Source organism: Schistocerca gregaria, chromosome X (genome assembly GCF_023897955.1).
Source record: "Schistocerca gregaria isolate iqSchGreg1 chromosome X, iqSchGreg1.2, whole genome shotgun sequence".
In the NCBI taxonomy this organism is placed as follows: Eukaryota; Metazoa; Arthropoda; class Insecta; order Orthoptera; family Acrididae; genus Schistocerca; species Schistocerca gregaria.
In genome coordinates, this window is record NC_064931.1 from 198,888,205 (window position 1) to 198,912,758 (window position 24,554).

Here is a 24,554-nt window from a genome sequence, read left to right on the forward strand (position 1 = left end):
GGCAGAATGTTTAGAGTGATACATCAAGTATTAACTACAGCAGCTATCTGTGTATCCAGTAACAAATCAGGGACGGTTAACCAATTATAAGCACCTGAAAGAAAGAATCTTGTAAAGAGATTGAGAGAAGACGATTAACACGAATTTATCTAACTGATTACAAAATAGGGGCGCAGCTGCCGAAGCTGCAGATAGTAGTTCCTGAGCTATGCATATTTATCTACGTCAACCACAAAATTAGATTTTTCCTCCTTACTATTTGGATTACGGCAGTATTTGGAATGAGGTTTCTATGCTTTGTGTACGTGCGTTTGTACCCGCAAGTATTCGTTGCTAGGAAGGAACAGAAAGGAGAGAAAGCACGGCGGATCCGCGAACACGCAAAGCCTCCTACCTCGGACAACGACCGGCTACGTGATGAGAATGAGGCAAGTTCTTCGGCAGTGCAATTCCGCGAACCGTAGTGCGGATACGCGACACCGAACAAAAAGTCTGAGGTGACCATTAGTAAGACACGTCAAATAACTTGAGTCTGTGTGTGCCCATAATATCTGAGTTCTATTCCTTATGTTTTACAGCTGTCAGTACTTTCTTGTTGGCGCTGCTTTCATGTATGTAACTAAGAAGATAATATCGATCTTCCTCTATAGTACCCTCAGAATTTCAGAACAATTTAATACTGCTAATGCTAAAGAAGGCAAATACTGAAAGGTTTGAGTGCTACCGGAACATCAGTTTAATACGTCATGGTTGCAAAATACTGATACGAAACACCAAGAGAAAAATGGAACGACTGGAATATCTGACCTGGGGATTTCTCAATTTGGGTTCCAGAGCAATTGTGAACACAGTAGAGTCAGCTAATTCGAGCCCCGGTATTTCGAGATTCCGTTTGGTTCGAGCTCATCTTAAGAAAATTAAAAGTTTGTATAAACCTAGTGACAAAGCCCGTTATCATCCGTTGTCCCCAAATACGTTTAACGCACTCTCAAGATGCTGGTAATAGGGAAGTCTGCTAATCCTAGAGCCTTAAAAAATATCACTGCTTCTGCACTGTGTGTTACGTATGTCCACCAAAAATCTGGTTGGATGGACTAAAAAATTTTTAAGAAATGTCTTTTCGAAGATTTCGTTGCAGAGACCAAAAGATACCCAAAGAGAAAGTGCTTTGTTTCCAAAGCAATCTTAGCGCTTGACAAAGTTGGTTCACACCCTGATGAGAAATAATTACAATGTGACGCTATTCGCGCATTGTTCTTATCCTCTAACGTGACGAGTTTAATACAGCCAATGGGGCAAGGCGTGTTACAATGCTTGAAAAAAGAAAGGTATCGTCGTCGTTTGCTTCAGACTCTTCAAGGAAAAAATGGTTAAAATGGCTCTGAGCACTATGGGACTTAACATCTAAGGTCATCAGTCCCCTAGAACTTAGAACTACTTAAACCTAACTAACCTAAGGCCATCACACACATCCATGCCCGTGGCAGAATTCAAACCTACGACCGTAGCGGTCGCGCGGTTCCAGACTGAAGCGCCTAGAACCGCTCGGTCACTGAGGCCGGCTCAGACTGTTCTACAAACGACAGAAGGTGAAGGAACCATCAAAGAATTTCTAAAAACAAAACTACAATAAAAGACGTAGTTTATGGCACAGTCGATTCATGATCTGAAATAAATACGGAGGCACTAAAAAAGTCTTGGAACCAGATTTTACGGAATGAAACGGACACCTACACTACAAAGATAACCTACCGTTGACAGAACTGATGAAAAAGCTTGCTCGATAAGAAAATGCGAACGCGAGCGATGTCTCAGGATGGATAAACAGTGATGTACAGTGTGAAGTGACCGATCTTGCAATTGTTGAAATGGTTAGTGAACCCGCTGACGACACTGTTGCCGCGTGGGATTAGCCGAGTGGTCTGAGGCGCTGCAGTCATGGACTGTGCGGCAGGTCCCGGCGGAGGTTCGAGTCCTCCCTCGGGCATGGGTGTGTGTGTGTGTGTGTTTGTCCTTAGCATAATTTAGGTTAAGTAGTGTGTAAGCTTAGGGACTGATGACCTTAGCAGTTAAGTCCCATAAGATTTCACACATATTTGAAAATTTTTTGAAGACACTGTACAGACATCACTCACACCGAGGGTTTGGCAGCGCTAGATGTAGTACTGCGTTATAGCGAGCAACAAGCGGAAGCAACTCCAACTGACACCATGCTTTTTAGAACATGGCGCGACCCTGCTACTAAAAGACGAGGTTCTATTTTAAAACAAAGGGCTATGGGAAATTTTTTAAGATGTAACTTCTATTTTCGCAACTTGGAAATGTGTGTCCCTATATGTACATATAACAAACGTGTGTACTATATTGTTCTTTAATTAATTTCTTAATCATCATTCCGCTCATTAAACATTTAATCATGATTTACCCACTGAATTACTGGTATTTCCGTATCACCCGAGTTTTTTGTAGTATGAGGTAGCCTCGACCAGAATTAGCTCGAATTACCGGGGCTCTACTTTACGCCGAGGCAATATTGACCTTACGACTTATTTTACAAGACAGGATGAAAAAAGGTAAATCTACCTTCGTAGGATTTATAGATATGGAGAAAGCTGTTGACAATATCGTCTGCAATACACTCTCAAATTCCGAAGTTATGAGTGATAAAAAAAAGAGAGGTAGTGGTGATTTGTAACTTGTACAGGGACCAGACTGCAGTTCCAGGCGTCGAAAGAAATAAATGGGAGGCAGTTGTACAGACGAGTGTGAGACTATGAACAAACAGTAAAGGAAATTAATGTTAGATGCTTGTATATTATGGCTCGAACAATTTTGTTTACTACGTGACACTTTGGAATAATGTCACCTGCTGTTATATGCACTGAAGTTGACGATGTAATAGTTGAAATCTAGATCTGCTGTAATAAAACGACGGATTTCGCGATCGATTGCTGTTGTTCTCTCCATTAACTAAAATTTTAAGTTTTGGGGAGTCTTTTGTGAAAGTATTTACCTGATTTGTAGCCTTATACGAATGTGAACGTGGACAATTAGCAGTATACACAAGAAGGGAATACAAGCTTTTGAAATGTGGCGCTACAGAAAAAATGCTGAACACTAGATGGACACATCTAATAACTAATAAAGAGGTACTGAATCGAACTGTCGAGTAAACGGGGTTGCGGCACAAGTTTACTAAAAGAAGGGAGCGGTTGACGTAACACATCCTGAGACACAAAGGAATAGTCGTTTGGTTTAGAGAGAAGTGTGTGTGTGTGTGTGTGTGTGTGTGTGTGTGTGTGTGTGTGTGTGTGTGTGTGTGGTGAGGGGAGGAAAGGGGTATAGACTGTAGAGGGAGATCAAGGCTTGACTGCTATTATATCTCTCTCTCTCTTCTTGCTCAGGTATTGCATTGTAAGAAGAAAGATGCGTCGCAAGTAACTGCTGAAAAGAATGGGAATAATGTGTTTGGATAGAAAGAAACAGCATCACGTGAAGACAAAGTTATCCTATTTCTTTGTGGAAGTTTCACATACTGTCAATATTTGAGGTTATTTGCACGGAAGGAGGGGGGGGAGGGAGAGGAGGAGCTGTGATCTTCTCTAAAAGAAACCCATGAATTTGTCATTTTAGTTACTTATGAAATGAACAGAAATTGAATCACGGGGGAATATAACTGCCTAAAAGGCACATTTATGCTGACTAGCAGGGTGGCTGAAGACTGACTTGACAGCACGAAACTTTTCCACAACAAGAGCATTCTCCTGAAATCTAAAACCGTTTTCGGTGATTTCACAGAGGACTCAGGTGCTAAATGGGCAAAACTGTAGTTCCCTCACTTTGCGTACCAACTACACATATGAAATACCTCCCTGTCAACCTATCTTCAATCTACGATACTATTGACACTTATCACGTAAACACACGTCCTTAGCAAGCTGTAGAATTGAACTGACAGCAATTTAATGAGTGAAATGATACATAAGAAGAACTGTAAGAGAATTAAAGAGATGGAGAGGACATAACATGTACTGGAAAGGGAAACATCTGCCCGGATGGTACGAAAACAAAATTTTCTAAACATACTGAAATTCATGACTAGAGTCAAACCACAAAATTAATGACGTATAATTTGACATTCAGTAGTTGTCACATAATTAATTCAATAAAATGAAAAGTATCATCGTACAGCTGAGTGACCATCATGGATCATCTAATCCTTTTTATTCTATTTTCAGCTGTTATTATGCCTGAGGATATTATGCAACTCATATTCTGAAATTCACTTTGAAAAATAATAAGTTTAAATCGATTCCGACAGGAAGGGATCCTTCGTTGATCAAATGGGTGTTTTTCTTGGACTGAAACAAAAAAGTGCTGTTTCAGAAACTTATCGCGACAAGTGATATGATGGAGCTACAGCCCAAGGAAGAGAAAGTCGTTCTCACATCATAAAGATGTGAACGACAGGCCGCCACTCAGCTTGAGAACAGTTCTTCATCCGTATTCTCCAGCCTCGTAATAATTAATGAAGCGTGAAACCTCAGCATAAATAGTTATTTTTTCTTTGTTTGCGCTTGGCAAAGGCTTACTGATGCGCGAAACTTCTACTGACCCTCCCATTTGCTTCATTATCTGCGTCCACCGGCAATTAAGATTTTTTTAAGCTCTATCGAGAATGAGTGCAGAATAGCACTGAACCCAGCACAATTAGCAGTTGTTGCTGAAAGCTCCCATGCCGTGTACGCCTGCAATTTCCCTTTATTTTTTAAAGTCTTAATTTCATTGTTTGAACAAATCACATTTGTTTCCGACTAGTCTAGATGCTCTGTAGTTGTGATACCATAATGCATAGTCCTCTACAGGAAAGGAATAACATGCTAGTATCATCCAGAAAATTAAAAAAAGGGGGCTTTTTCAAACAATCGTGTAGCCGAATCAGATTTCAATGAGCGGCAGAGTATGTGTTGAATACACTTCCAATGGCAGATTAAATCTGTCCACAAGCGTGAATCAAAAGTTTCAATTTGGAACTAAAAGTTTAATTCACTTACTCGTTTTATAAATTGAAATGCCTTTTTCTTGCTGTAATGTACGTTTATTTGTGGTCCAGACGAATTTCGACTTTTACATTACGGTATCTTCAGTAGATTTAAACTGGAATGATACAGTCGTGTTTTCATATTCGATGCCTATATACTTCAAAACAGTTCACGCCAAAAATTTTACGTACGTAAATTATTACTTACAGTTATCCGGTTTTCCGGCCGAAATCTGCGTTTTCTCTCATGTAGTCATGGGTCAGTAGTCGCACAGTAACTTCGCTTAAAAAACATCGACTCATTTTCTCGTAACGATCTTTTTATTTTTTAGTTTCCGTATTCCGTAAGCTAACTGCTGTGGAACCCCCCACTAATGGTCTGGCACTAACTGCAGATTTTTCTTGCATGAACTGTGATTTCAAAACCATAATAACAACACAGAATAATCAGGACTTGAGGAGACACAAGATGGTATACAATGGCGTGCAAACACAAACTCACACATAAAATCACCGACATTTCAATAGAAAAGGAATAAACATTGCAAACATTACAGACACTCTATCCAAAAATTAATTTCAAAACTGGCTAGAGAGATAGACTTATACCAGAAAGCAGGAACATAACAACGTAATATATATGATGGGAGGCATGTGGGCAAACAGGTAGAACTAAAGAGATCCAATAAAAAGAACATATAAAAACCTGGAGGTATGGGACAAATCGCTTCATATTTACAGGCCATCTAAAAATACATAATCACAAGCCAAATTATAGAGAAGAGACGAAAATAATCTGAATAAACAATAGAAAACACATTTTAATCTTGCAATAAAAACCTAAAATAAAATCTTTTTGAATGATCAAGTGTGCATGACAAACATCCACACCAATAGATAAAATAGTAGAGAACACCCCAACAGGTGATCAGCAGAATAACGTCACACAACCTCTTTCTCACTTTCTTCCCTGATCTCCTCCAAATAACCTCTAAACCAAAAATCCTATCATTCAAACACCTATAACTCTATACCGCCATCCTGACAGCTATTACATCCACATTCAGCTTTCTGCAAGTCTTAACATAATGTTAAGATCTCTGTAGAAGAAACCGCACGCGTACACACACACACACACACACACACACACACCGAGAGAGAGACAGAGTCACGGAATTTGCAACTCTTATGTAAACAAATAAGAAAAGAGATACCAAGCGAACACAATTATTAAAGAAATTACTGGCAGTTCTCCCTAAGAAAAATCTACTATTAGTGCCAGACCAGTAGTGACGTTCCGTAGCAGTTAGCTTACGAAGTGTGAAAGCAACAAAACAAGAAGATAGTGACGTGAAAATATGTCAATGTTTTGCAAGTGAAGTGGCTGTGCGACTTCTGACCTACGACCATATGAGAGGAAATGCAGATTTTGGCCGGAGAAAGGAATAATTGTAAGTAACAATTAGTGTAAAATTACGCCATGAACTGTTTTCTAATCTGTACGTATCGCATTACAAAAACAGATTTGTATTATTCCACAATAAATCCACTGAAGATGCTTTAATTTAAAGTAAGTAACGCGTCTGGAACATAAATATAGACTGCAGAAAGAAAAATACGCTTCAATTTATAAAACGAATATTTATATATTTGCTGCAGACGATGGCCACAAAAACAAACTAAATAGTTGCATCTACAGCCGTTCCTGGGGAAACTATCTGTTCGTTAGGAGAAACACATATAATGTTTTAATCGTTTCTCTGTCAATTAAACAAAATAACACAAATACCCTTACATCTTTATACTGCAGCGCACGAGAGCTCCTCGAGAAATATAGTTTAACAAGCACAATAACGTTATGAAACGTAAAGCTTCACACACCAATCTCACAAAAGAAGCAGCAATATGGCGCAAGACGTCCTATTATAATGTGTTGTGCCATCAAACTAGTGATCATCTCGAATGTAGACAGCTGGCAGTGTCTCTAGGTTATGAGAAAAGTTACGGCGTATAGAATATTTGTTCCAGCCAATTGGTCTACTAGCTAAACTTGCACGAAGAGTTTACTAGAGAGCCTACTTACATAAACGAAGTCGGTACGTCGCAATGGTGCCCAGTCACAGGCGTAGCCTATTCAGATCCTGGCTAGGCAAGAAATTCACAACCCGAACCTCGCCGTATAGAAAGCATGCTCTCTCGATACAGAAGAAATGAGACTGTTCGCATTAATAAGGAATTATTATTCGTGGTGTATTAGTGTGTGTGTCTTTTTGTGTCCTTAAGCTATGCCACGTTCTAGCAAAGACGCTCGTATCATTGCCAGTACCCGATAAGTTTACTGCAGATGAATATTTGCGGTCTGCTGGAAGGCAAGAACTGCGGAGCGCCTCACCGGAAACGACTTGCTTAATGTTTTGTGAGATGGAGTTGAAGGAATGTAACGAGAGAACTCATATGGGTCTTATTTTCAAAGTGAGCACCGTTAACTGAACATCATTCTTCTACTTTGATAACAGTAAGGAATTTTGTTTTTATTTCCAAAGATGCATCTACAGAGCAGTAAAAGCAATGGGGTAAAGACAGTTCCGCAGCATACTGCTGGAGAGACATACTACCGAGTGATTCCCCAGCGTACGTCAGGAAGTTGGTTGCTCATAAAGAGCGTGCCAGCGAGCCAAAAGGCCGTAAGATAAAAAGAGAACCGACATTGTAAACCATATATCAACGGCGGCAGTGTGTGGAGATAAATTACACACATCCTGCCACTGCGTACTTTTCCACCTTAATAGCACCGGCCATAAAAAGTCAATATTACAATGAAGTTCGCTATGACAAAGTAACATCCCTCAATACAGGACTATGGAAATGTCTTAGGGTATAAAGAATAGTGGGAAGTAACTCTACACATCTTCTCCTAAACCTGAAATTTACACGAATCCACTGCCATATCCGCTTTAACCGCTGTCGAGCTCTACTTATACACAAAACACTTTCCATTTTATTTTTTGCAGGGCAACAAACAAGAGACAAAATGGTGAAGAGTTTCACCAGAACGACAGCGAACTGTATTACCAAGTCAGTTTTCTTGTCTTATTAACGTGCTTTGTACAAGCTCTCCAACGACATTGCCGTGAGCAGGTCGTTGGACGCAAACAAATGAGATGTTTCTACACGTTAGATACCGACAGACGTGGCACAGATGTTAAGACCCTACATTCGCACCGGGAGTATCGGGGGTCACATACCAGTCCGTCCACGCAGGTTTAGCGATTTACAAAAGACATGAAAAAACATTAAAGGAAATTTCGGGAATGTTTCGCTCAAAAACGATACGACCCATTTCCCTGAACATTCCTCCCTAATACGAGCTTGATCTCCGTCTCTAATGACCTTCACGTCGATGGGATGTTTAAACCTTAATTTTCTTGCCTTCTATGTTTTTAAATAAGTAGACGTCCAGAACGTAGTTTTCACTCTGCTGTGGAATGTGCGCTGATACGAAACTTCCTGGCAGATTAAAACTGTATGCCGTATCGAGACTCGAACTCGAGACCCTTGCCTTCCGCAACCAAGTGTTCTACGACTGAGCTACGCCAGCACGACTCACAAGCTGTCCTCACAGCTTGGAAGGTAGAAGACGAGGAGCCGGCGGAAGTAAAGCCGCGAGGACGGGTCGTGATCCATGCTTGGGTAACTTAGATATAGAGAAGTTGCTCGCAAACGACTATGGGCCCGGGTTCGAGTCTCGGACCGGGTCACAGTTTGAATCTGTCAGGAAGTTTCAAAGGAAGTTCGAAGTAGACGTCGTTAAGCTGCATGATTATCAACAACTAAGGTTCATTCTACGTATTACCAACGAACAAAATTTCTGTCGCCACAAGTAGAAGCCGTCTGCTTGTGTATCTTGACGCACACCCACCAGAATAGTCGAGTGCGGCTAATTCTTGACCGAAAGACCACAAGCGATGGTCACTTCAAACGCGCTAACTAGATTAACAATTAACACACTTGCCACAGTGACGTTCCTATAGATTTAGATGATTTTTTCAAGAATACACTTCATGTAGCTTGATTCACGTTTCAGCCTCAAATAAAGCTCCCACAAAAGCACAAAAACAAAATCGGAGTAAGAGGTAACTAGCTCGACGTTATAGATAACAGATGTAAACAAGTTCCTCCCCTTCCGCAAGGCGAGCGAGAAAAGTTAAATCCCAAATGACGCATACAGTGTGCGAAAAAAGTGTGATATGGAAAGTTCCATAAAAAAATGAGAGATATAAATTCGCTTACGAACATTCCTCTGCCTAGAACGTGATGGTCGTATAGAAACGACGTGGATAAAAAAAATAGAAAAATAAAAAAAACAGAAGTCTCGTCACAGGTGACGATTTTTTTCCAGAAAAGAAACGTCGGTGTTTTGCTTTTCAATCAAGTCACGGTAGGCGTCCTAAATGTTCAATGTGTGTGAAATCTTATGGGACTTAACTGCTAAGGTCATCAGTCCCCAAGCTTATACACTGTTTAACCTAAATTATCCTAAGGACAAACATACACACACTCATGCCCGAGGGAGGACTCGAACCTCCGCCGGGACCAGCCGCACAGTCCATGACTGCACCGCCTGAGACCGCTCGGCTAATCCCGCGCGGTTAGGCGTCCTAGCGTTGTTCTTTTGTATGGGAGTCACGGTATACGGGAGAAGCCTTCTTTCCTTCAAAATATTGAGGAGAATGCCTGCCGCACGGGGTGGCCGCGCGGTTCGAGGCGCCATGTTACGGATTGCGTGGCCCCTCCCGCCGGAGGTTCGAGTCCTCTCTAGGGCGCGCGCGCTTGCGTGTGTGTGTTGTTCTTAGCGTAAGTTAATTTAATTAGTGTGTAAGCCTGGAGACCTATGACCTCAGCAGTTTGGTCCCTTAGGATTCACACATATTTGAACATTTGGAGAATGCCTTGAACACCTAATTTAGATATGTTGCTGCGTTGTGATCTGTGACACAATAACGTTGACTCACTACGCCCGGACGTCCACTATTTAACACTCCCTGCTCACAACGGAGTGGTCGAATTCACACTTATTGTTCACAGTTGCTAGTTCAAGCAGCCATTCTAGTTACTGCGTCGACGTTGCTTATACGCCAGGAATAAAATGAGTCTTGTAACTTTGAGGACGAACGATACCTGAAATCCTACCCGATATACCAAGCCTGTTAAGCTGTATGCGTCTCAAGTACGAGCCGAATTTGGAAGCCGTTTCGAAGTATGAGAGACGTGACACAGAAAGAAGCGGCAGGCACAGCCAGCAGGCGAACCATGGTCCATTGTAACGGTGCAGCTCGGCTCTCAAAGACAGGTTCCTGCCTCTGCCTTCTCCTCCTCCAGGAAGCTGAGCGGGCCGTTACAAATATCTGCCGGAACTTCCTCTGTATGCTCATCCTTTGTGTAGTAGAGAGAGGAGTGGCGCTCAAATTCCCGTCGGCTAGGAATTTTAGGCAAATTTGGGGACGGTTCCTTGGAAAAAGATGCGGTCGATTTCGCTCATCACTTTTGTTTATCCAGTCTGTTCAAAAATGGTTCAAATGGCTCTGAGCACTATGGGACTTAACTGCTGAGGTCATCAGTCCCCTAGAACTTGGAACTAATTAAACCTAACTAACCTAAGGATATCACACACATCCATGACCGAGGCAGGGTTCGAACCTGCGACCGTAGCGGTCGCGCGGTTTCAGACTGTAACGCCTAGAACCGCTCGGCCACTCTGGCCGGCTCCAATCTGTGCTTGTATTCCGGTGTCCAAAGATCTAAGCGTCGACGGAACGTTAAGCTCTAAATCTCTTCCTCACTTTCCTAGACGCATCGATAGTATCGGGTTCGTCTTGTGAATATGTCGTAAACGTGGTGTTAACAGCGCACTGGGTAACTAAAAAGGGATTAAGTATTTAATTTACCTTTTTCAGGTCTATAAAGATGGGTTGTCGGTTCGATCTGAATTTCAATCAGGAGAGTTATTGTATCAGTTGCGATGCGGAAGACCGTTGTAGCCGTTGATAGATACATGCCCCTGTGGGATTTTCGGAAGGTAGAGATGGGTACTCTCTTTGTTGGTAGGCTTAGCGAGGTTGGGGGATTAGCCTCAAATCCGAGAACAGTAGGACACACGGGAAAGCTTTCACTTCATCGTGAATACTTTGCTGGAGATCAGTGGGATGGTCCTGACACCCATACTATTGAGAGCGTTTCGCGTGAGGGACTGGAATTTCTACTTGGAATTAGCTGACAAAATTAGGTGACGAGAGATTCTGCCAGGTCGCAGCACCGACAGTGCCATTAAGAATAGATTGGGGCTCAATCACTGGGAGTGTCGGTGAGCGAGAAACAAACCAATCATTCAGCAGCCACAGTGCGAGTTCGTTGGAAGGTCTCAAGTGTTTAACAAATGTCGACAGTTGCCCTGAACTCCCGGAAATTTGAAAGTCGCTTGTAGACGCTCGAGAAGAGGAAAAAGCTCGTGCAGAGGGACCACCACGCCAGTTTGTAGTTTGGTGGAGAATTTAACATCTTAAGACAGGTGCTCGATATTTTACGGCATCATTTTTGCTGTATCCATAGCGTCCGGACGATCCATACAAAAAACTATTTCACTAAAATAATGGTACGGAGCGTCGATACAGGTCTGCCGAATAACAATTTCGTCACCAACGGTGGTGCAATTAATTCGTTTAGAGTGACTGCGTGTGTCGCAAGTCCAAGGAGTGCGTGCACCGCGGAACATGCGCTCTTTTCCGACAGCACGAGGAATAAGTATTTTTATTTCACTTCTACAACAATACTAGCTTTGGTTCACGGGTATTCGGTAATACTGCGGAAAATAAGTTTGACGAGGTCTTTGTTCAGGGAAAACTTTCATGTCTCGCAGTATGAGCCACGGTGTATATATAATTAGTTTAGTATGTTGTGACAGCACAATGAACTCAACTAATGAACCTATTGCTACTAATACCGAGGGTTCACCGACAGATTTGGTACATTGTTGTCGATGATGCGATATTAAACTCTTCCTTCCCTACTTCGTCAAAGAAACTATTACGCTGGTGGAGTTATACATGTACAACTAACTAGACCATTCTTGACAATTATCCTTCCTCATATAGTGCACAAATGTAAGTCGTAATAAGCTGCACAAGAAAGTTGCTTCCAGCTACGTCCAAAGACTCCAATGAATCCTGTCACAGGTGTTGTAACTGAGACGAGCAAAGTAATAGAAATTAAATGGAGAAACATGTGTTGCAGAGTTCCGACAAAGCTTTACATTTTAGGAAGATCCACATTTTTGCTAACGAGGGTAAGTGCGCGGAATATAGAGAAATAGCCGTGATGGCAAAACAGAGCCACTGTGGCAGCCTAAAACTCGGCAGCCAGTCAGACAGATACTATCACGACAAACACACGTGATAAACAGGCGCACACCTGTGAGGTTTCCGATCCCACGTGTCTCGCTAATCTCGAATCTCTCAAATCTCTCAAATTATTTTGCCGGCGTTGCTGACACAGGACGTCTATTAAGGTGCCCCGGATTATGGACACGTCATTATTTCAAGCGAAAAAGTAACATGAAATCAGATGTTCTGTAAGTTTATGAAATAAAAAGTAGCAATCAGTCTGCTCCCGATATCTAACAGTGCTTAAGAGTGAGTCGATAGGATAGGGATGGCATTGTGAAGATGTAGCACTCAAACACAATCTCTATCACAGCAATGAGACAGATAGGGAACAGCGAGAAAATTTAGTTTTTGTTGCGAATAACCACTGCAAATCAGAAATCAGAGACTGAAAGATTTTGAACTTTTACTACAACATGCGTTATTATGCGCATTATGATAAGTACGCATCAGAGAAGAAAAAAATGAGAGGTTAGACTCTTTAGGTCCAATTTACACCAAGATCACCAGAGGAGAGACACCAGCTCTGCTGGACAAGGATGGAAATCGGCGGTGGTTTACGAGAAGTAACCACCCAAATAGTTGACTGAAGGAGTGCAGCGAATTTAATCCGGCTCAAGCCAATACGAGTCCAGTATTTTAACCACTGCACCACTTAACTATATAACCATCGAGCAACGAACGTCCTCCCCTACGCAATACTAAGAACTACCCTGCGACCATCGTCACTCGGTACATTTAAATATTCTCAGTGCTACGTGATGGTTCAAATGGCTCTGAGCACTATGCGACTTAACTTCTGAGGTCATCAGTCGCCTAGAACTTAGAACTAATTAAACCTAACTAACCTAAGGACATCACACACATCCATGCCCTAGGCAGGATTCGAACCTGCGACCGTAGCGGTCTACGTGATGGTTTCTTCTTCCTGCCAACGGACAAGAATTTAAAATAAAGGATTTTTCTTTGGTCGTGTAAGAAAACAAAGAGACTATTAGTTGTAATACGAAACTAAATCGTATTACGAAGTTTATATAATGTGGACAAAAATGGGTTGCGATTCCTATTAATACACAAAAATATTTGGTGAGCTCAAGCGACGGTAAATCGCAATACTCATGATCAAAAGAAAGTATTAGGAAATCGCGAATACGATTGTACAGCGGCTATAGGATTTACTAATAACATATGAAAATATGCGCCGGACCGGGACTCAAACCTGGATTTCCCGCTTTACCGAGCGGTCGCCCTAACCGTTCGGCTATCCGTGCAAGACTCACGGTCAGACACAAACTTCCATATATCCTATTGTCTACGTCCCATAGCGCTCCATACAACTCGTACGATTCCCGCACATAACAGTGTTTTGCTCGAAACACTGCGTTGCTCTGGCATGAAATACAGTAGGACAGTGTCAGTATCTGACAATGTCTACATAGTTCGATATAACTTTCCTTCGAACACGCATGCATGTTCGAAGGAACATTGTATCCAACTATACAGACACTGTAAAATATAGTCACTGCCGCACTGCAAAAGAAAGTATTTCGACTTCCCGATCTAGGCATTTTCATTCAAAATAGAAATGTGCCGTAGTTACCTAACATTACTTGAGAAAGTACCGGGATGATTCTATTGTGCGTGTGAATTGCTCAATTATCTACAGTCTGTTTCTAGGATGCGGGGATAAAGGCTTCAGCTTCTCAGAGTGTGGTCGAGGAATAATACTCCCGTACACGAATACTACGGAAATATACCTGTAAATCTTGTGAAGTGTGACGAGGGTAGTAATGTGTAGGAAAGAAACAAAAAGAGCGGTGTTGATGACACCGAGTATCATCGGTCAGAAGCAGAAGAGATGAAAGGGCGATGAGGAACTATAGTGGCAAGAAAACCGCATCAAAAAAGATCAGAAACATCAGTGATAAGAAAAACGCATCTGTATAAAATTTTAGTATAGCAGAAACCAATACTATGGACAAAGAGTGTCAAACCAACGAAGGATGACACTGATGCAGTAAAAGATAGTAGCTTAGCTACCAGAACCACCAGCACTGGCAGTAGGGTGCAAAGATGATCACACACACGTATTTATTTGGCCTTCCATCTTTTCTGGTCTACAATTAACTTTATTTAAATAACAATAATAATAATAATAATAATAATAATAATAATAATGAACAACCGTGTTGCCGGCCACTGTGGCCGAGCGGTTCTAGGCGCTTCAGTCAGGAACCGCGCAACCGCTACGGTCGCAGGTTCGAATCCTGAATCAGGCATGCATGTGTGTGATGTCTTTAGGTTAGTTAGGTTTAAGTAGTTCTAAGTTCTAGGGAACTGATGACCTCAAATGTTAAGTCCCATAGTGCTCGGAGCCATCTGAACCATTTTTTGAACAAGCGTGTTCTTCTGATAGCGTGATTTACAGGTCTGCTTCGCACTGCCCACTTTCTTTTCGTTCATTTAAATTTGTTCTTAACATTCGTAAACAGTGCTAGCTAGGCATAGTCACAAAAAAATAAATTGCTCTTCCATCAAATATTTAGTGTAAAGCACGAAAGCAGTGGGATGCAATCATTTAGAATTTTATTTTGGTAGAAATGGAACTTACTGTAGTCACACACTTTACAGTACACGTTCACATTCAAATGGCGCCTGTAAGTGAAATGTGTCACACTTCTGCACGAAAAGCTTCATAATCATCTCTTCAGTATGGAAACGGGAGGGAAGCTGCTGTATATTTAGATTAAATTGCGTGGTTGCTGCTTCGTCAGGAACTTTATACTATGAAACTGAGTAGAACATAACTTCATAGGTAGTGTAATCTATACAGAGATCTTTCTTGTAGTAGCTGTTGAGATGAGAGCTGATACAGATAGAATACTGTCCAAACCTGGTTGCAATCACACAGTTTTCACATCAAATTATCAACAGGGGGATACGTATTTATTTGTTTCTTACGTAGTGTTTGCCTAGATGTAATCAACCCGGTAGGTTGGGCAGCGAAGAAGCCAGTGATTTGTGCTATGCTCCGAATAAGGCTTAAGAACTGCAGGCAGCATGAGATGAAATATTACTTGGTTGAATACACAGCCATAAGTGGGTTGATGAAGGTTACGAGATTTCTTTCTAAAGCTAACGCAGACTATTACATAATACTTATACGACAATACTGTGGTGTATTTACTTGAAATGCTTCAATCGCAACTGGTTTTCATTCCAATAAAGAGTTGGAAAAACTACAGTCCTTGTGCTCCCACAGCAAGGCGATAGCTGCAATCTGAAGCCAAGCAGTGACATTGCAACAGCAGACCCCACACGCCACTATCAACTGTATCACAGTGCAGAGGTCATTCCTCATCCGCAAATGCTTCCTGCCCCCACTGCATGGACAGGCCTCTGTAACCCTCCGCGCTCTAGCAACTTCGACCGCAACGATACACAAAGCAACATTCGCAACCGCGTAGCTTCAAAATCACACAGGCAGTGTAAATGCAAGATAAATGTTTCCTCTACGACCTTAAGATTAACCCCTTTATCATGCTGCTACTACGAAGTATTAAAACTTCCTTTAGCGAAGAGACATGTGATACCCTTTCTTTTTCTGAGAATTAAGGACTCCCTCTGTTAAACGACAATGCCACAGATTGTTTAAAGACCACCATTACCCTCAACTTGTTTCCCACACAGTTTGTCGCAGTGCTTAATCAACATACTCGGACCACACTAATTTAGATTGCCGGGGTCACTGTGGGCGTCTCGATGGTCTGATGGAGAGTTCGTCATACTTCGATCCAACAGAGCCATTTCCTATGATTGCAGTTACCATTGTCAGAGTTAAATTATAAAAAGTAGTAGACACTAATGTGCCGGATGTAATCCTTCTATTAACATAAGCAAGTAGTATTTATTAGATAGTCTTTCGATGTCGACAGCATGTTCGACTGGGTGAGAAAAGTGCATATTAGGCTTGTTGGAGATAACTGGCATCGGCCGCTGTGGACGAGCGGTTCTAGGCGCTTCAGTCTGGAACCGCGCTGCTGCTACGGTCGCAGGTTCGAATACTGTCTCGAGCATGGATGTGTGTGATGTCCTTAGGTTAGTTAGGTTTAAGTAGTTCTAAGTCTAGGGGACTGACGACCTCAGATGTTACGTCCCTTAGTGCTGAGAGCCATAACTGGCATCAACGGATAAATCAGCATTAAGTTACAGTTTTCGGCTGGTATTTCCTTTTCAGCCACTCGTTAACAACTAAGCTTGGGCTTAGTTTAAGCACACAGTTATTTTCTAGGCATTTTCTTAATAGATGTAGAATTCACTTAGTTCCTGGACTAGCAGTCGGAAGGACGCGGTCAGTCTCTAATGACATCGTCCTCGACGGTACATTAAACTATGAACTTCCTAGCCCATCATTTGCCTCCTTCGACCTATGAAGAGGCTCAATCAAACGTTCTGATGACGAGATATGTTTGAGGATGGAATCCGATTAACGCTAAAAACAGCATCTTTACATGAGAGACACATTAATTGAGGTGAAGGTGGAAGACAGAATTTATAAAAGCAGAAACAGTCCGACTAGTGAAATGATCACCTCCCACAGGCGAAGAGACAAGCATAGTTAAAATTCTACTGCGAAAATGACTTCATGTGATTGTGCGTTGTTTTCTTGAAGTATACTACTCGGAGACAGCTGAAGAAAGGTTTTGTCGTTGGTAATTACGGTATTCCTGAAATTGTTGCGATTGTTTGTAATTCGTAGAAGTGGTGTTCTATGATAAAGAGTGGCAACATACAGCATTATGCAGTTCCCCAAAACGATTCAGGCTACAGTTAAGGGCACTGCAATCAGTTCCTAGTCTGTTGGGGACAGGTCATGTTTTCCGGAAAAATATTACCCGTCGTGGGCAATTACATCATTTCCACGTTCCCAGTATACACGGTGAAGCGTCCAGTTAGACAATGGCACAAGTGAGGGTGCAGAGTGTGTGTCTGGTATCATCGTCGGTAGCAGTCCACTTATGGATGCGCATGCAACCAAGCAATGTCCCTTCACATGCTGCCAGCTATTTTGAAGTCTTCTTCAAGGTAGAACCTATTTCATTTCTTCCCTGACCAACCTGTCGGATTGACATTTTCAATAATTAAACAAGTACGGGACAAAGTATCAGAAAATTGGCCCTTACAGCCACAGAAGACTGTATGAGTGAAATGTAAACCCGGATAGAAACATCGAAGCAAATGATGTCTGAGAAATAATTAAAAACGTACTCCCCTAATAATGATTTGAGGCGAAAAAGGTCTGACTGTAAATGAGGCTGGCATCACGAGATACCAGGTTACTGACAGTACTCTGTATTCACCGAAGCTGCACTCTTGCATTGCTTTCACCATTAATCAGACGAATCATAATTCCACTTAATTTTGACTAATCCTTCGTTGTGTTATAATTATATGTCGGGTAGTGTACTAAGGTTTGGAAAAAAATGAAGTAGTGCGTTTAGTAGTTTCAGCACAAACTCTATTCAGCGCCAAAATAACATCTGCGAAGATACACTCAAATGTACAAACAATACCTACAACAGTATTAATTTGTCTACGCTATGCTCTAATTACTCGCTGCGGAGAAGTAAGACGATAAACCGAGAGAAGTGAAGCGTCTCTGAAGGCCAAACGTGCGACGGAAGCGGCCAACGTTTTTCGAATGAACTACAGCCGCAGCCGGGAACTCTGCCGTTCCTCGACGGACGCTCTAAATATTTAATTCGAAGAAAGTCCGCAGAGAGTAGATCAGTCCTCGGAGTAAAGCGCAGAGAGGTTGCGACGCTCCCTAAGTCCCTCGCTCAATTCTTTAACGCAAATCAAGGACATACTAGAGCTTTCTTGTACCTCGCCGTACACAGATTCCGTTGCTTCTACGCGCAGCTGCGCATTCGAGGCCTGTATTATGTGGTCGTACCAGAACAGATATCCGGTGAAGCAGTGACCTGTCCATCAGATGGTCTCGTGACACAAACGCACGTGGACAGCGAATCCGGATTTAGACGGAAATTGGCGATTCATTATTAAATCGAATTATATGAAACTAATTGCAAGTTAAAAGACAATACCGTGTTAATTGCGGCTACGCGGCTGCAAGGGAATCTGGTTAATTAAGTCCATTCCAGTTTTAATTAAGCAGACACGCCCTTCAATTAAGGGCTAGCGTGTGTGTTAATACAGAGCGCATTATGTGCAGTAATGTAAGCCCGAATCACGGACGGCGTCTGGGATAAAGTCCATGACATACCGATTTCCGATGAATTGCGCACACTGTTGCATTTCACATTTAGAAGGTCACTGCAATGAAATGCGGCAGATTTCCACTGTTATTCTAATGAAGATATTAACGGTTCACTCATGCGAACTGTTCTAACAAATACGCTGTAATGTAAAACATCGTTGACATTGTGCAAAAACCGTGTGGGCTCGGTCGCTGCGGAAAATCAAAACTATTGGTTGTCACAAGGTACACGTTTCAATTTTTACAAAACGAGTATTTTTCCGTTGGACCTTGACACGATGAAATTTCCTCACAGGAAAATGAAATTTCACTATGTAGTCTAATTTACTTCAGTGGTGGTACACAGAAACCTGCATTTAGAGCTGTCGCATCACATTTTGTTCCCTGACGACTCTGAGAAGTTGTATCAAAGAATCTAAGAGCAGACTGAAAACCAAAGATTGTAATGTAACACGTTAACACTAAAAAATTTAAATTATCTGTTCATACATTCATAGCAGTCGCTATTAGAACTTAGATGGAACTTCAGTTCAATCAGTGGTTTCCGCCATATTTTAATCGTCTTGTAACTAATCTGCGTAGGTTTAATAAGACTAGCGAAAGGTGCCGCAAACAAGAAAATAGTCATTATAAGTATGTGAGACTGACCACAAGCGTTCGAAATGCTGGGTCCTTTCCGTATTTTACTATACCAATGCGGCCACGGGTTTAACAACAACTACAACAGCTAAAATTATATGATAGAATAAAATTACATGACGCAGGAAATGTGTTTCAAATAGAATTTCAAACATACTACGGTGGATTCGCAAAAGTAACGAGTTACTTGTTCCATGGATAAAAAAAGAAAAAAAAGGTTCAAATGGCTCTGAGCACTATGGGACTTAACATCTGAGGTCATCAGTCCCCTAGAACTTAGAACTACTTAAACCTAACTAACCTAAGGACATCACAAACATCCATGCCCGAGGCAGGATTCGAACCTGCGACCGTAGCGGTCGCGCCGTGAGGTTCCAGCGCATAGAACCGCTCGGCCACAACGGCCGGCTCCATGGGTCATATTCAGGATTAACCACGTATCAACTGAACAAACATAGTACACGTGTTATAAATGATGAACAAATGAAGAATGCAATTACAATTAATAATATGTCCAGCCACCCGAACCGTCGGTAATTGCTTGGTATCTCCGAGGCATGCACAAAACAAACTTTTTCGCGTATTCACACGTAAGAGGCCTCCAAATGCGTCGAATCTGCGTTGACTGTTGTTGCAAACTGAAGATCTTTTTTCCTTGCAACTTCTTTTTGATGTAAGACGATACATATTCAATAGAATTCGCGTCAGGCGACTGTGAGGCTCAGTACAGTATCTGCACTCCTTTCTCCTTTTTCCAGTCGCGCAAAGCATGCTGCGGTGCTTCGGATCATTGTCCTCCTGCAGTATTCAATCTTCATTTTGGTCAATGAACCGACATTGGCAGTCAGCATCAAATATCTTTGATAAACGCGACGCGTAAGCTGCACTCGTGTCTCTCCTTGTGTATCTCAGTCAAAGAGTTCAAAGTAAACTAATGCTTTATAGACAATGCACCATGGACGAAGGTTCCCTCTGTTCGGTTGTGAAAGAACTAAACGATACCTTTTACCATATGTGTGTAATGTCGACCACACTCTTATGCCAACAGACTATGACTGAAGGCTGACAATTTACAGGCGTTTCCAGTAAAAAAAGACTATTTCTATTTGAGAATACATCTGCGGTACAGGAGTTGTTACGGAGAAATATCTTTATCTACATTTGAAAACACTTCTACTATCGGACCGACATTTTATTACCATGGGTAGATTGTGAAAGAGCTCCATATTTCGCCCCTTTCAGTGCCTAAGTTAGATTCCCTAAGGGGCAACGCAGATCATTTTACCTTCTACCGTTATACTTGCGAATATCTCTCTCACTCGCAAACTTATATGCATTATTAATATCAAGCTTCGTAAGTGAATACATGTACTGTGACTTCGTGGTTAATATTTCCAGCTGCTTAAAGAGATACCTGCAAGGTGTGTGTGTGTGTGTGTGTGTGTGTGTGTGTGTGTGTGTGTGTGTGTGTGTGTGTGTGCGGACCCCGCACACAAGACCAACAAATGCAGGCAGAGCGCTACGCGAGGCATTCGTGATTTTTTTTAAAGGCTATCATTACCTAAAAACTTCAACAACCGCTTCAGCAGAGGAATCAAATACAAATAACAGACTTTATCGTATGAAATACGAAAATTTAGCTTCATAAATTTTAGCTTATCCGATCGCAGGTTCCCTACACGAAACAAATATGATATGTTTACAAATTAAGAAACGTTTAGTTTCACGTCGTAGCTCTTTGAGGCATCTCGGTTGTTTACCGCTGTTTTGGGCAATTCATTACGTGACTCAGTCGTACTAACTGATAGTTGCCAGCTTTTGTAGCTTTACAACCTTGCTTAGCTCTTGAACATTTCACGGTGATTCCAATCCGTGCTTACACGAATAATGAACAGGCTACAAGAGATTCTTCATGTCGGCATACCTCATAAACAAACGAGGCGGAGCAGGTTACAGGTTAAAGACGAAGGGGGATAGGGGGGGGGGGGGGGGATACGCAGCACCTCGCGCGTAATCTGCTTGATGCACGGCATCTGGCAACAATACTGACGGCCGGAAAACCGACTCTGGTGACGGCGCGGGTTATCGCCCTTTCCCTCGCAGTTAATTACCGAGCTCATTCCACTTCATCGATGCTTCCCAACCACTTTACTACTGCAAATCTCTGAAGACTTTTATTACAGTTCGATGAAGTAAAGTACCTGCTACAGTGCAACCAGCTCTGATTCCCAAGAATGCTACATTTACGTGTATATTCTACAATTTAGGTTAAAATCAACAGTCGAGATCGTAATAATATTTGTTTATTTACCGGCGTCGGCTTATGTTGAAGCCATCTTCAGAATTTTTGGTCCCGTATGGCTGGTGCCACGGTCGTACACGATTGACAGCATACGATCGTGACATCGCGAGAAAACTAAGGAGCCTCAAGTACCAGCCATAGTGGGTCAAAACTTCTGAAGATGGCTTTAACATAAGCCAAAACCGGTAAATAAACAAATATTATTGCGATCTCGATTGTACTCCGTCGACAATGTTGTCTAAATTTATACTGTGCTAGCTCTGCACACTGAATGGCGGCGGAGGAGGTACTTTGTACCAACATTATGTTGGTACTTAATTACTAAAGGATATAAAATAGATATCTGAGTCCGTGATCAATGCAGTCCTTTTATTGTAAACTTCCCTGTGGCTCGCAATACTGATTTACAATGAAGCATGTACACAAGGGCATTTCGACTAAGTCGTATTCATAAATCTATGACTGAAGACACTAAAAAAATACATATTTTACCATACATATATTTTCTTTCTCTACTCACAGCTTTCTACAGATAGCTTCGGACGTGACGCGCCAATGTAAATTAAAAGTACCATCCAGACGGAACCTCGTAATAAAACAAATTATAAGGCCATAAAAACAGTCTCAGTGTGTTTTATATTCTCTTCCGAATACCTCTTCTACAAAGTTTACAGCGTTTTATGTTTGAGATTTTAATTTCTCCGACTATCTCGCTGTCGCGACACAACCGTAGGCAAAAAAGCTAATTTTACGCTGCAACTATAAAAGACTACGGCAAAAAAGGAACGAAATATATTTAAAAGGTACACATGCAAATAACTATAACTCTTTAACGGCGCTATTATAATTTGGATTTACCTCTGCTGCTTGTGCAATGTACTTACTGCGCCGACGAGTACGAACAATCTACTTTCTATCGGCCACAAGAGACACTAATTTCATTTGTACTAAATTACTCCGCTAAAGTCAAAAGAGATGCTTCATAAATGATAGTGCTAAGATCCCGGATATTTTTTACAGCGTCAGTTTTTTTTACCATTTGACCTAGGAACTGCTTGGTAAATACACAGACAGATTTTTATTCTGTCCAGAGAATTACAATTATAAATTTGCCACACGCTTGGCACTACTATGTGATAGTTAACTGATTAGCTTCAATTTCAAACCAATATATGCTGGATCTCAGGTGGTATCTAACATTTTCTGATGCACACCACCCTAAACTCAAGAAGAGGTAAACGAACGAAAGAAAGCAAGAAAAAACGGTTGACAGCAATGGCGTAGTCAGTGATGAAGGAGACGGAAGCTGGTTCCACTTTTGCCACTTTCTAAATCAACAGAACGAAGTACCTTCTATTATGAATTTGTAGGAGAGTTATAAAACGAATTTATGTGGTCTAGTTCCCAGATTTGTACTGTGAACTACGAGAAGGGGCAGAATAAGATCGCCAGAAGAGAAGAGGATTTGGACGAAGGAGAAAAAGGACATGATAAACGCTCATAAATATATGTCGCGGGTTATTCAATATTCATGAGCAAGTCCTACAGTCATAAAAATAAAAAGTAATGTAGGGCAAAATGTGATATCCAATCTTCTGCAGTTATACTATAATAACTTAAAGGTAATGGAGGTGATGCTCGACGTTTCCATCCTAACTATGTACCCTCGACATATCATTTAACTATCAACATTCTAAGATACACTGAATGGTGTAACGACCTGGAAGGGGGACCTAATATTGTAAATCGTATCCATTCTCTGCTAGGAAAAATAAACTGCAAATTTGCCAATGTTTCGTGAACGTTTTTGGTGTAGACTTGTGAGAAATATAGTAGTGGGGATCCGTTTCTTAGTGGTATATTACACACACTTTAGAAAATTGCCACTGTTCCTCTTTGAAGAGACTCACGTCGCAATCATTAGATAACCTGTTTGATGCATACATCGACACGGTTTGATTTCCTCTACTGCGGGTTCGCTCGGAAGTAAAAAGTTCTTTGAAGGGAAGCAGCAGCGGAATCCAGTAAATCCTTAGCGAGAGCGCGAGGGTGTAGAAGCAGGCCAGGGTGTTTAAATTTTCATCGTGCCACTGGGTTCCCTCATGGGACAGCAGACTTTATTTACTGCCTACCCCTTAGCACTGTGCTGTCTTAAGACTGTAAAATTATAAGACATCTTACTGGTGGGTTAGATCAAGAATTAAGTCCTACGATAGTTCACGTAACATGTAATGACGCTGATAGATGTGTTCTCTCTCTGCACTTGCTGGTTCATGCAAATATCATGCTTCTAAGGAACGAGCAAGACCTTCAGAGTCCCAGTGGAACACTGTAAAAACGATTCTGATGCCAATATACATATCAAAGTCTCTCATATTTTGTTCGCATAGTCTTTACACGAAATTTATGACAAAACAAGTACAATAGTGATAAATCTATGTTTAATGCTGGTCTGTTTGGTTTCCAAACAGCATTTCGCGAAAATAAAGCTGTCTCATTTCAAACTATTTTCAAACAGGATGCCTCACCATTTCGGTAAAGTCGCTTACGCTATTGTTCAAAAGTTAAGCGGCATTACGAATGAAGAAAATAAACGGTGGAATTGTGTGTCATCACTAAAAACGTCCTCCATGAGTTCCCTAAAAGTCAGAACTATGCAGCCTGTATAGAAAACGAGTGCTTCCTGTTACAGTAGGCATGTGGTCCAAAGACAAATAGCAGTTCGTCAGCCCAGTTAGAGTTCATTCGTATTTTCTAAGGCACAATCGTCGGACGCCATGAAACAGACAAACAACTATCTCAGGAGTTTTGTGAATTTGCCACTATGGACCTATTTATTACATATGTAATTAATCT

General features: G+C 41.5%; 1 protein-coding gene across 3 annotated transcripts in view; it reads right to left on the bottom strand.

Moving 5' to 3' along the window:
• Positions 1-24,554, bottom strand: part of LOC126297423 (transcription factor 12) — a 649,790-nt gene that overhangs the window by 191,632 nt on the left and 433,604 nt on the right. The gene's annotated exons all lie outside the window — the stretch shown is intronic.